This window comes from Adiantum capillus-veneris, chromosome 28 (assembly GCF_014529385.1).
Source record: "Adiantum capillus-veneris isolate H3 chromosome 28, ASM1452938v2, whole genome shotgun sequence".
Lineage (NCBI taxonomy): Eukaryota > Viridiplantae > Streptophyta > Polypodiopsida > Polypodiales > Pteridaceae > Adiantum > Adiantum capillus-veneris.
Window position 1 is genome coordinate 8,629,922 of NC_140958.1, and position 13,281 is coordinate 8,643,202.

Consider the following 13,281-nt stretch of genomic DNA (forward strand, 5'->3'; position numbering starts at 1 on the left):
ATTGTACTGAAGGGAGTTTCTGTTTACAAATCCTTGGGATCCAAATTTGCTTGCTATAGCTTTGTGCCCTCATGAACTTCTTTGGAATCCAGATCTGTTTCACTGTCCTTGATTGTCTGGAATCACTTTGTTGTCTGGTATTGAAGACTCTGTTTTCCACCTTTGTGTTCTCTAGCGCAACCTTTTTTGGTCTCCATACCAACTTTGACTCTGTTTTTTCCCAAGGTTGAGTTGTTATATTATTTCTTGTCTTCCTTATCCAATGTTGAGAATTCCTCATCAAAGAGTAATCCGGTTGTATAGAAACTTTTGGTTGCCATTGCTTCTTCTTTTTCTCTGGTTGTTGTTTACCTTTGTTCTTGGATTCTTCCTTTGGAGTTGGCTCTGCTCCTTTGGTGAACTTAACTGATTGACTTTCACCTTCGTATTTGACAAGCACTGACCTAGAACTCCAGTCAATCATTGCATTGTATTGCTTCTGCCATGGTTGTCCTAGCAATAATGGATGTTGTGTAGCTTGGTCTTCAACCACGTAAAACATATGAGGATACACATACTGGTTAATCTGTATATGTAAAACTGTGCATCCGACAGTTTTGATTGAATTCTCAGAGTAACTCTTTAACTCTTGCTTGGCAATTTGTAATTTAGTGTCATTTGTCAATTGTCTATACAAACTGAGTGAAAGTAGGTTAGTTTGAGCTTCTGAATCCAATAGTGCTCTGGCTTTGATTTGGTTGGTTCCTACTTTGCATTCAATGATGGGTTCTTCTTTGTCATTATCCATTTCTGTTATACTGACTGCGTTTATTCGTATTGCTCCTTCATTGCGCTGTTTCTGACGTAGTAGTCTTCTTTTCTCCATTCTTTCCTTCGCCTCGGCTTGCGCTTCCTCCACAATATTTTCTTTTTTTGGACACGCAGCTTTTCTTGATGTATTTTGAGAAGCATGTCTTGGGTTAGCGGCAAAAGATACTTTTTCACTCTGCATCCACTAATCCAATTGGGCATTTCTTCTCCGTCTAATGTAGCAAGCTTGACGGCTCCACTTGGTGATAGATCTTTAATCACTAGAGGTCCCATCCCTCGCTTTTTAAGCTTCTTAGCATGCTGTTTCAGAGTGTAAATTAGGACATAGTCCCCAACCTTAAACTCTTTAGTCCGCACATGCTTATCAAAAAATTCCTTTTGTCGCCTTTTTTGAGCGTAGATAGAAGCTACTGCTTTTAGGCGAAGCTCGTCTAGCTTTTCCAGGTCATCTATTCTATCAGAAAGCTCGTGCCCTGTCCACTCTAGATCCTTAGCCACCCTTAAGGTTGAAATCAAGAATTCCTTTGGTAAGATAGCATTTAGCCCAAAAACCATGTTATATGGGGTCGTTCCTATTGATGTTTTATATGCTACCCTATATGCCCATAATGTTGAATGCAACTTCTGGTCCCAGTCAGTTCTCGACTCAGATACAATCTTCGTAAGGACTGTGCATATGGTTTTTTTTGTTGCTTCAGCTTGTCCGTTTGCTTGTGGATGATACGGGGCTGATTTCCTATGGATTACCATGAATTCATCTAGAAGGATCTCTATCACTTCATTTATAAAATGTGTGCCTCGATCACTCACAATTTCTATTGGCAATCCATATCGTACAAAGACGTATTCATATAGAAATTGTGCCGTGGTCCTGCCATCTGCTTTTTGAGTTGCCTTTGCTTCGACCCACTTTGTTAGATAGTCTGTAGCCACAACGATGCATTGTGCATGAGTCTTATATGCAGGAGGTGAAATGGGTCCGACATAATCAATCCCCCATTTTGCAAAAGCTCTTGCCCCCATCATTGGTCTAAGTGGCATATCATCTCTTTTAAGTGGTACTTTGGTCCACTGACAGTCATCACACCGTTTAACGTATTCCTCAGCGTCCATATGTAATGTTGGCCACCATATTCCTGCGGCTAAGACAAGTTTTGCTGTCTTATCACCTGAGAAATGGCCTCCACCTACTCCTCCATGAGCTTGCTCCAGGATTATCACATACTCAGACTCTGATGCACAAATCCTAAGCTGGTTGTCTTTACCTCTCTTATAGAGTTGATCTCCTATTAAAGCGTAATCTCTAGCTTCTGTCTCTACAGATTTCTGACGAGATTTTGACGTTCCTTCTGGGAAAGTTATATTTGTGAGATATTCAACAATATACTGACTCCATTCCGGAGCGATCATTATCTGATATAATGTCTAATACTCTGCTGGCAGTTTTGATGAACATACAATACATACAGTGACATATTCATGTACGCTTTCTTTCATTCCTGGCCAATAGACTCCCAATTGTAACAAATTCCTATATGTGTTCCTTCTTGAACAATGAAATGCACATTCCTGAACATGTGCTTCGCGCAGATATATATTATATTCCTCAGGATTGATGCATAGTCGTAAAACATGATCATTTTCCAATTGATACAACCTTCCTGCAACCAATTGAAGATTCTTGGATTGCTGAATAGCAATATGTTTCTGGTTGTATTCTCTTCTATCAAACTCTTCTCCATAGGTTAATAGGCTAACGACATTTTGAGACCACTTCGGTATCATTTCTATGTTGAACAAGTACGCGTCTGGCATGTCGTCATCCACTCCTATAGGGTCTTCTCCATTCGTCAATCGCGAAAGATGATCAGCTCTAAGATGTGTTTTTCCTTTCTTTACTACTATCGTGAAGTCGAATTCCAGTAAGATAATGAACCATCTCACTATTCTCCCGGTATTGCATGGTTTATTCACTAGGTAGAGCAAGGCTTGGTGATCCGTAAAAAACACAAACTTGTTGGCTAGAAGATAATGCCGAAATTTCTTCACAGCATATATCATTCCTAATCCCTCTCGCTCTGTTGTGGTGTAATTCTTCTCTGCATTGTTGAGCTGTCGACTGGCGTAACAGATAGGAAAATCCATGTTTCCTTCTTCTGGCTGAGCCAGAATGCATCCTATTGCATATGCCGAAGCATCTATATGCACATGGAATATCTTCTCCCAATCTGGTGATTTCAAGACTGGAGCAGTAATGAGTGCCTCTTTCAATTTCTTGAATGATTCGTCACACTCCTCTGTCCATTCAAAGTTCACTATTAGCCTGTAAAGTGGCTGGCCTATTATAGCGTACATGTAAATGAATCGTCTATAATATCCGCAATGTCCCATAAAGCTCTGTACTTGTTTCGCATTGGTTGGTCTAGGCATATCCACTATAACGTTTATCTTCTCTAGATCCGTGGATATTCCGTTTTGTGAGACAGTATGTCCCAGAATTTTGCCTTGTCGGACCATAAACACACATTTCTCAGGATTGAGACAAATGCGATATGTCCTACATTTCTTAAATACTTTTCTTAGGTGTTCTAGATGCTCATCTCTTAGAAGAGAATGTACACATAAGTCATCCATAAGTCATCCATGTATATTTCTAGAAACAACCTTAAGTATTCTTTGAAAGCATGCGTCATCAGCCTCTGGAAGGTTGCGGGAGCATTGGTTAGACCAACAGGCATAACCCGATAAGAATAAATTCCCCACTCCGTTGCAAAAGCTGTTTTATGTTGATCTTCCGGTGCTATGGCTAGCTGGTTATATCCTGAAAAACCATCAAGAAAGGAGTATGCTGTTTTCCCTGATACACGCTCTAGAACATGATCAATTATCGGCAGGGGATAATTATCCCTGATTGTTGCAGCATTCACTTTCTTTAAGTTGACACACACTCGGAGTTTTCCGTTCTTCTTGGGTACCACCACAATCGGAGATACCCAATCGATGTGTTCAATCTCGTATATGAATTCAGCTTCCATTAGCTTATCTATCTCTTCTTTGATTCGCTTAGCAAACGTATCATTATATATGTATGGTCTCTGTCTGCTAGGCTTTGCGTCTTGTTTTAGTGGGATTGTGTGTTGGCATATTGATGGGTCAACTCCCTTTAAGTCCTTATAAGACCATGCATACACATCCCTGTACTCTCTGAGAAGACTCAAAAGTCTCTCTTCCTCGCCTGGAGACAAATCTGTGGCTATGTACACCGGTCTAGGTGTCTCACCTGGAGCTCCTATTTCAACATTTTTTGCATCCTCCGGTCCGTCATAAGATTCGTTCTCCCTTCTCTCTCGAATAGGTTGGGTTAATACCACCTTCCTATCCTCTATTGTGAATTTCCTGTAGTGAGAGGGAACATCCATGTTTTCCTTGATTTTAGCGTTTTCGTCCTCTCCACTCTCAATTTCTATCGTCCAAACTTCTTTCAGAGTTTTCTTGAGCTCTCTGTACTTGTTTCTACGTTCTAACTTGGACTCCATGTGTTCTCTGTTGTGCTTGCTCTTTTCTGATTTTTCTGTTTAAGTTTTCGTTTCATTCCTTTGAACTTGATTTCTTGAGCGTCTTTTGTATTTTCGTAAGCTCTTTTACTCATTACCTCTCATTCTTCCAGAAATCTTGTCCTTAACACAATCTTCCGCCTTTACTAGCATTAGGAATTGATTTTTTCCTCTTATTCTAGGCATCGGATTGGTTCTAACCCCCTTTGTTTTTCTCTTTGCTCTATAGCGTTTCTGGCGTTGTTTAGTTTGGTTCGGAAAATCATAAAATCGGACATCCGTTATAGTTTCTTCGTTTCCGCTTGAATTGTCCGTTGACTCGTTGTCTGCTTCATTTCCCCACTCTAGATGATCGGGAATGTCGTGAAACACCTCTTCTTCATCTTCCTTTTCTAGTGTATCGTTCTTTTCAGTTTCTTTTTCGAGTATAGTTCTCAGCATGAAGTACGGAACCACGTCGTACCCGTCCTTGTCGCAAAATTTCGTTGTGGGACCATCTGGAATTGCACAAACATCTAGGGTTGCTAGAATGTGTGTCCATTCTAATGGTTCAAGCGTGTCCTCTGGAAAGGGTTCTCCTATATAAGTTTCGTCTTCAATAGCCCTTTCTAAAACATATTCTTCTCGCCTCAGACTTCCACATTTCGCGGCTCCACACATCCATAACTCCTTGGGCTTACCTAACCAAGCTGGAAATTCGGATCCTGCCAAAGTAGCTGAATCAAACTCCTCTACCGGTGTTCGGTTCACATCTTTGTAGCTATGGTCTCTCAAGTTCACACGTGTAGTGGTTTCCATATTTCTCAGGTATATGTGATCGTAGCCCCAATCCTGGACCATTTTCAACTGTTTCATGAATGGTCTTCCCAGTATGATATCATAGTTATTCTCCTTGCCAAAATCAACAATAGCAAAAGTATGTTCGTATTCAATGCCACAAGAAGTTACTACGACTTTCTCTAATAACCCCATAGGTTTCTCCATGTGTCCATCTGCTAATTGGAGTTTCAACCTAGTCTTCCTTATTGTTGGTTTCCCCCATTTTTTCCATATTTCTTTTGTAGCAATGGCTACCCCAGCTCCGCTGTCTAGTATTGCCATCGTGTTCACTCCTTGGAATTCAACTGGTAAGGTTGTATTCCCCTCTTCACCTTCGTAATACTCTCCGACCTTGTTTAAGGGTACAAGCTTAGCGTTCTTTTGTGGTTTGCTCAGCTCTTGTATACCCTCTTGCAGTCTCGATGTTGGGTCTTTTATCCCAAATTTCTCCAAGCATTTTCCTACAGTGGTCCACATATGTGGTCTTAGCCTCAAAAGCTCAGCTAGAGTGATAGTGCATGTCACTGGTGTTAACAAGATCTCTATCAATCCTTGCGAGTCCATGATTTTTTTTGATGAGATTCTTCGTGAGGGAAGTGCTCTAATCTCGGATTTTGCTTCATACTCTCCTAAGTATGAAGGTAAGGTATTCAGTGAATGAGGTTTGCTCTCCATTGTTCTAACAAAGCCCCCATCTCCCCAGTAAGATTGCAGATCCAAGTCCACTTGAGATCCTGCCTCAAATTCCACTATGGGAGGATTCCTGATGTCCTTTTCCCAATTTGTCTGATTAGCTTGGCAACTTAGCTCGTTTGCAAAGTTTGCCTCTCTCACTTGTTTCCAAAATTCATTGTAATCCTCATCTCTTCCGTAAATCCTCTGTATGAATGGATGAAAACTCTCTATCTCCTGATCGGTTGTGTTCAATACTATGCGGTCATCCTTGTGTGTATTTTCAGGCTTTTGTGCATTGGGAGTCTTTTCAGCTACCCGTGAAATGATAGTCTCTTGCTGAATTGGGTTTTCCGTTCCACAATTCATTGTTTCTCTTGGTGGTTCTAATAAGGCTTGTGCAGTCTCGATCATTCTCTGGCACATTTCAAGTCTCTGCTTTTCCAATTCTGCGTTTGGGTATGTCATCCACCTCTGTTCTTGTGTTTGGTTGTTCTTTAACTTAGCTTCGTAAGCTCTCATCAGTGCGTCCAATGGTTCGTGTACTTTGTCGACTAGCACTGATCCCCCTGAGCTTAAGCTCGTTGTTTCTTTGATACTCTTTTGTTTCGTTCTTTCCGGGCTCATCTCTCATTTCCCGTTTCGACTCTCAAGTTTTTCTAATCTATCTTTAGTTCGCTTTAGTTCCTCAGCTAGAATAGCGTCTTCACGTTCTTTTCTCAACTTCATGCGTGCTTTTCTAGCTTTCCATGTGTTTCTCTGACTCTGCGGTCCTTGACTAACCACTTCAGTCGCTAACTTTCCATTCTCAGGTTCTCTAGTGGTTTTCTTAGCTTGAGCTCTAGTAACAAGTTGCGTTGGTATCAGAGTTTCATTTTCGGACCCACTGCTGGTAGGAATAGTTTCTAGCATATTCAATGTCGTCTTTTGCACTTTGTTTGGATTCTTTGAACAATCTTCAATGAAGTGAGTAACCCCGCACTCAGTGCAATAAGAGTTAATTCTAATGATTTCCGTATGTGGACAAACATTCATCAGATGGTCACCTCCACACTTGTAACAGGGTCCTAGTGCTGGTCTTGGTCCCACTTGATTCGTCCTTTGTGGATAGGATGGTCTTTGTCCTGTTAACCCTCCATGAGCTGTGAACATCAATGTTCTTGCGTCCAAATTGTATCTCTCTTCATCAGAAGCACTTGTCACTGTTGGTGTTCCAACATTCCCAATCATGCCCCATGGTTCTGGTTATTTGGGTTCTTCTGGTGGGTAATACACAGTTGGAGACATGTGTGCACCGGATTCTTCATAATAGGCTTGAACAGGCACTAAGGCTTGTTCTTCCTGATTCTCTAAGGTTGGTGCATATCTAATGCCCACTGGTCTTGCTCCTGGTAAAGGTGGTTGTTGTCCCAATACCGGTTGCGGTCTTTCTATCCCCATAGGTCCTGGTACATTTCCCGTTGGGTATCGAGGTACTGGATGTACCTGAGGTGGTGCTAATTGAGCAGGAGGTGCATACTGACGCTCCCTTACATACCCTTTGTTGTAATAGCACTCCTCTGTTGGATGGTTTGTCCATTTTTGTTCAATAGCACACCATTTCAGTGGTTTTGGCAATGGTTTTTGGTATGGTGCCATCGTTTTTAGAGCATCTTCTATCATTTGCTCTACATTTGGCATGGTTGTTGTTTGAACAATTTTTTTAGTGGTAGTCTCGCTCGCTACGGAGGAAGAGCTACTGGATGCAAAATCTGTATCCGCTGATACCTCTCCATAAACCGTACAGTTATCCACTAAGTACAATGCTTCTCTCGTTACTTGCTCGAAACTTGTACAAGCTTTCAAGTGCAAGTCCTTCTTGAGAGTGTCGTTTCTCAATCCTTCAATAAAGAGAACAGATAGTCTGTCATCTTGTGGTCGTTCACGTACTGGACATCTCTCAAATAATTGTTTGAAGCGAAGTGAAGCTTCCTTCACTTTTTCGTGTTCTCTCTGTTTAAAAGCATATATTTGTGAGACCGTATTGTGCTTAATCCCTCGTTTTGAGAATTCCTCAGCAAACTCTCTTAGCAAATGGTCAATGTCATGGAATCCCCCTCTGTTCAGTGGTTGAAACCATGTCAATGCCGTACCTTCTAGAGTAGGACCAAATCCCTCGTATTGTGTATGGAAATCTGTTATCTGCTCAGCTCTTAAGACTTGCTTAAAGAGTGACACATGTGCATACGGATCTCCTGAACCACCATACTTCTTTGGCATACACTTGGCTACTTGAGATGGTCTCATACGTCTATGGTCTGCTACCAATCTCATTGCTCCTGTGTCCCGGCTAAAGCTTTCTCTAGCATCATGGACTTCATGGGTTACCCTTGTCGGTTCCCCTGCCCTGAGTCTACTACTAGGAGGTAAATGTGATGGTTCCGCTTCGAACCTTGGACCTGGAGTGGTATATGTGGGGATTGGAACTGCACTACCTCGATTCGTATCCATTGACTCTCTGGAATGTAATGATCCCATAGGTCCGGGCTTCGAGTACTAAGGTTGACTGAAAGAGTCAGCAGCCTGAATTCTTTGTCCTCCTGTTGTCATTGGGTTTTGCACTCCATTTGTTGGTGCTGGTCTTTGTGAGCTAGAAGCAACATAATACTGATGTAGTGGTCCCCCAAAGTATGTATATCCTTCTAATTCTTTCTTGCCCATTGTTGAGTTTTGCCTCTCATACTTGTCGTAAGCGGCAATTTTCACTTCCGATCCCTCTATGTAGGTAAATACATAAAGTCTTTTTTGGTCTGTCAACTCTCCAGTGTAGGGTTCTTCACATCTATAATAGAGATATTGCTCCCCATTATTATATTTGTATAGCCCCACATAGATGTTATCAGTGCCGATCCTTGTAGTTTCATTCTCTCTTCTTAACCTCGCATCAGGGAAGTTCATTATTGGTGCTTTCTCCTCAAGTTCTTCATCTACTTTGGCTTTGGTGCCCATCAATCCCCACTTGTCCACAATGTTAGGGTTTAGGACTACCAAATACATGGTACCCTCGTCATCTAGATATCTATCTCCGCTATAGCTCACATGCACTAAGTCCTTGAACTCACTAGGTCTATCTTCTATCTTTACACAATAGAGGTCCATTCCATCTTTGTAGATCTTGGCACCTTGCTCATTGTCGTACTGGTATTTTATTAACAATAGCTTCATTGTGGCGGAAGGGTTTGATGGTCCTGCTGTCATATTTTCTCTGTTGTTCAGGTTCAAGTGTTCCAAGTGTTCGGTGAAAATCTCGTAAGATCTCTCTGAAGAAGTATCAGAAACACTTCCTTCAAAGATCGGCTCTAATGGTTGCACCCAACTTTGGTTTACACTTCCCTCGGTTGATATGACACTTGCTTGTTCCCCTTGTTTTGGTTGGTTATTCTAGAGATTCCTGTCCGATCTCAAATTCATCAATTCCCCTAAAGGACTTTAACTTTTCCGTCTCGGCAATTTGTTTTCCCAAGTTTTTGTGGTCAGAATTGATCCAAACTGATTGATACTTGGTCAATTGTTTAATCTTGTCAGTTGGACAACTTCTGTTTCATCAAGTGAGAATTTTGTTGCAGTTATGCTGAAAAAGACATTATACGCGTATGATGTCTTTTTTCACAGATTTGGACTATTTTGGTTATGCTCACTCTCAGTAGCCCCCTTATGCTCTGTCCACTCATAAAATTCAGTTTGAAATCTGTTTGAGCAAGTTATGGCTAATTTAGGCTTTTCTTGGCAATTTTCCGCTTTTGACTTGTTTTGGGTCAATTGTGATCCAAATGGGATGAAACTTGAAATATAACCTCTAGACAGCTATTACAATGGATCTGTGTTGGCAAAGTATCAAAATATGTCCAAAATTAGGTAAATTAAAGACATCATACGCGTATGATGTCTTTTTCATCAATTTGGGTCAAGACTTGATATTTATGCTTTCTATAGTGTTTGTAACAATCTTGTCAGGTCAGATATAAAAAATAAGCAGTGGATGTGCTAAAAGACATTATACGCGTATGATGTCTTTTGTCCCAGATTTTGACTATTCTTGGTTTTAAGCCTTCTCCAATGTTTATAATTGAGTTTCAAGTGTTTTTGTCAGGTTTGAATGTAAAAACAAGATCTGAATCCAAAATTTCCTATTCTTTGCGTTTTTTGGACTCCGACTTGTCTTTTTGGGTTTCTTTGAGTGTTAATGCTCTTGTTTTAAGTTGAAATTAGGGTATAACCCCCCTTTTGAACACTTTGGTAAAGTCAAAATTTCTGTTTTGGTCTCTGTTTGGTCATTTAGACATCATACGCGTATGATGTCTAAAGTTGCAGATTTCCAGTTTTTTGGCACATAATCCTTCCTAAAGCTTTCTCAAGTGCTCAGCAACTCCCAGATACACAGAAAATTTCTCTGACTTTTGTTTATTGCAAGTTGCACTACTAACTCGACGGTTTAGTGATCTAACATGCAATCAACCATATCAAGCAAATAATCCAATGATTACTAGCTCTAGATCATGATCAAATGAAGTCCTACCTAAGCTATTCCTAATCATAAAATGGGTTTGGTAATTGTGATTTTAAAGAGATCCACTGCCACTCACGGACTAGCAAATTCTTCTTCTATCAACAACTACTTAACACCAACAAAACAACAAACAAATCTAAGCTAAACTAAAAATACTGTCAACACGGAAGACCCAGGAATACCCCGCTTCCTAGTATCTCTCGAGATCTTCGGAGTCCACCACTCCTAGATCTTTTCTAACTAAAGTATACAAAGTAGTTTATACGACTCACCTCGTAGGATTAGTCTAAGGTCACCTACTTAGGGCTCTCGTCCCCGATAGCGGCGCCAAATGTTAAGGCGGTTACGCCGCTAGCGGAAGCTAAATAGCGAGAACTCAACCAACAATAGAATTTTTCAGACGAGGACGGAGCTTGACCTGCAGGCGCATGGAAACAACTAGGTGGGTTTCAAATCACCTACTTGACCCTCTAATGACAATCACTACTAAGGAAATCAAATCTAAGTTCTAAAATACGCAAGTGACTGAAATCCGTCCTACGAACAAATGCTATACGAAACAGGATCTAGAATCATTGAATCGATCTCAAACTCAAGGGGAAGTCTATACACTAGGTAAGAACAACACCCTAAAGACTTGAACTGCAAAATCAACCTATAACCACTCCGTGCGGTAAACGCGTATGAAGACAGGCCGAAATATACAGGTGACCAAAACTTGACCCCGATGGTACTATTGTGTAGCTCTACTCGTTGTGGTTCTATAGATATACTACACGCTCAATTCCGACACACGAGTTGGAAGAAAACTCACACCGAAGCTCGTAGGAACTTACCACACATAGAAGCCGATAGCGCGCACTCTTGGTATCTGTGCGTAGCTCTCACCGTTGCTAACACAATGGCGGTGTCGCTTCTCCAATGGCAGCTCTGTAGCTCGCGTAGCAAGTAGATAAGACTCTCTCTCTCTCTCTCAGACACAGTCACGGCACTCAAAAACTCACTTTGATTAATAATCTCCTAGGTTACAAAAACTTGGGCTTATATACCTCAGCCTTGGAGGTGAGAACATCTCGAACTAATTACATCAGCAAGTGAAATTACTTTGGCATTACAAGCTGGAAACTCAATTGAGTCCCGTTACTTAATGAATGGCTCAAATCAAAATTAATGTCGGAAAGACATTTATTACAATCAATGGTTACAAAATGATGAGTGTGAGCAAAAATGTGGGTGTGATCCTTTGCTGGCTCAACACATAGTGTTGGTGTAGACGGTCTATCCCACAACATGCACAAAATATAAATAATTATATTTGTGGATCCTTGTTTGGACAACTTCATGCCCAAAGATCACCTCCACACTCATAGCATGGACCTTGTTGTTTCATAGCTGGTGATCCAACCAATGGTTGTTCTTGCCTTGTGAGGATGTTCTTTGAACCATACTCTTGCTTATTGGCTATGAACATGAGCGTATTTGCATCCATGGAGTACTGATTTCATATGGGTTGTGGCACATATGTTGGTTGAGCGTAATTGATTATCACTCTACCATCATTCATAAGACGTGGTTGTTGCCCTAGCATTTGAAATGCATCTTTGGTTGAGTGCTACACCATAGAGTGGAGTGATCCCCTCCACAAGTATTACATCTCCTCAATTGAGGTTGTCACACATTTAGGTTTTGTTGGTAGCCTTGGTTTATTCTTCTAATCACCCCCTCGATCACTTGATCAATGATTGGTTCCCAAGGAGTTTGAACATCTCTCTTTGTTGTTGATTCGCTCTTCGGAGATGAGGAACTACTAGTCGCATTGTCTGTATCTTCAGTCACCTCTCCATAGGCCTTACAATTGTCAACTAGATATAGAGCTTCTCTAGTGACTTGCTCAAACGTTGTGCATCCTTTTAGATGTAGGTCCTTTTTTAATGTTTCATTTCTCAAGCCCGCTATGAAGTGAACTGATAGCCTCTCATCTTGTGGTAACTCTCTCACAGGATATCTCTCTATATATTTTTTGAAGCGAAGCAAAGCTTCCTTCACTATTTCATCCTTTTTCTGCTTAAAAGTGTAGATTTGTGACACCTGTTGTATTTGATTCCCCTTTTCGAGAACTCCTCTACAAACTCTTGTAAAAGTCATGCTATGTTTGGAAAATCATATTTTTTTAATGGTTGGAACCAAGCCAAGGATGTTCCTTCCAATGCTAACCCAAATCCCTCATACTGAGTATGAAAATTTGCAATTTGTTCAGCTCTCAACACTTGTTTGAAGAGTGAGACGTGAGCATATGGATCCCCTGATCCACTGTACTTTGTCTTGACACATTGAGCCACTTGATATGGTCTTAATTTTTGTGGTTCAGTCACCAATCTAACCAATTTGTGCTCTCGTGGAAAGACGTCTCTCGTCCTCTCCTCTAGTCTTGGAGATAATCCTGGTGGAATCCTCTTAGATATGTGCTTTGGCAACGTAATTGGTTGAAAGTAAGTAGAGACCGGAGTACCCTTGTATGTGTATTGTTCTAAGTCAATCGGATCAACAAGTATATACTCACGTCGATACTTATCTACCATCAAACTTGCACTTTGTGGACATCTATATATGTGAATGCATAGAGGTTCTTATGGGTGGTTAACTCCCTGAAATTGGGCTCTACACACTTGTAGAAGATATATGGATCCCCATTTGTGAATCTATATAGACCCTCATGAGTGTAATCCGTAAGCACTTTCATGGACTCATTGGCTTTGATGAATCTCACATTGAGTTTATCGATTAGAGGATGTCTCTCCTCTAGGTATTCTCCCAATCCCCCTGTTGTCGGCATTGCAACGTTTTTCATGTCTTTGAGTGGAGTAGAGAACCCTGGTGGTG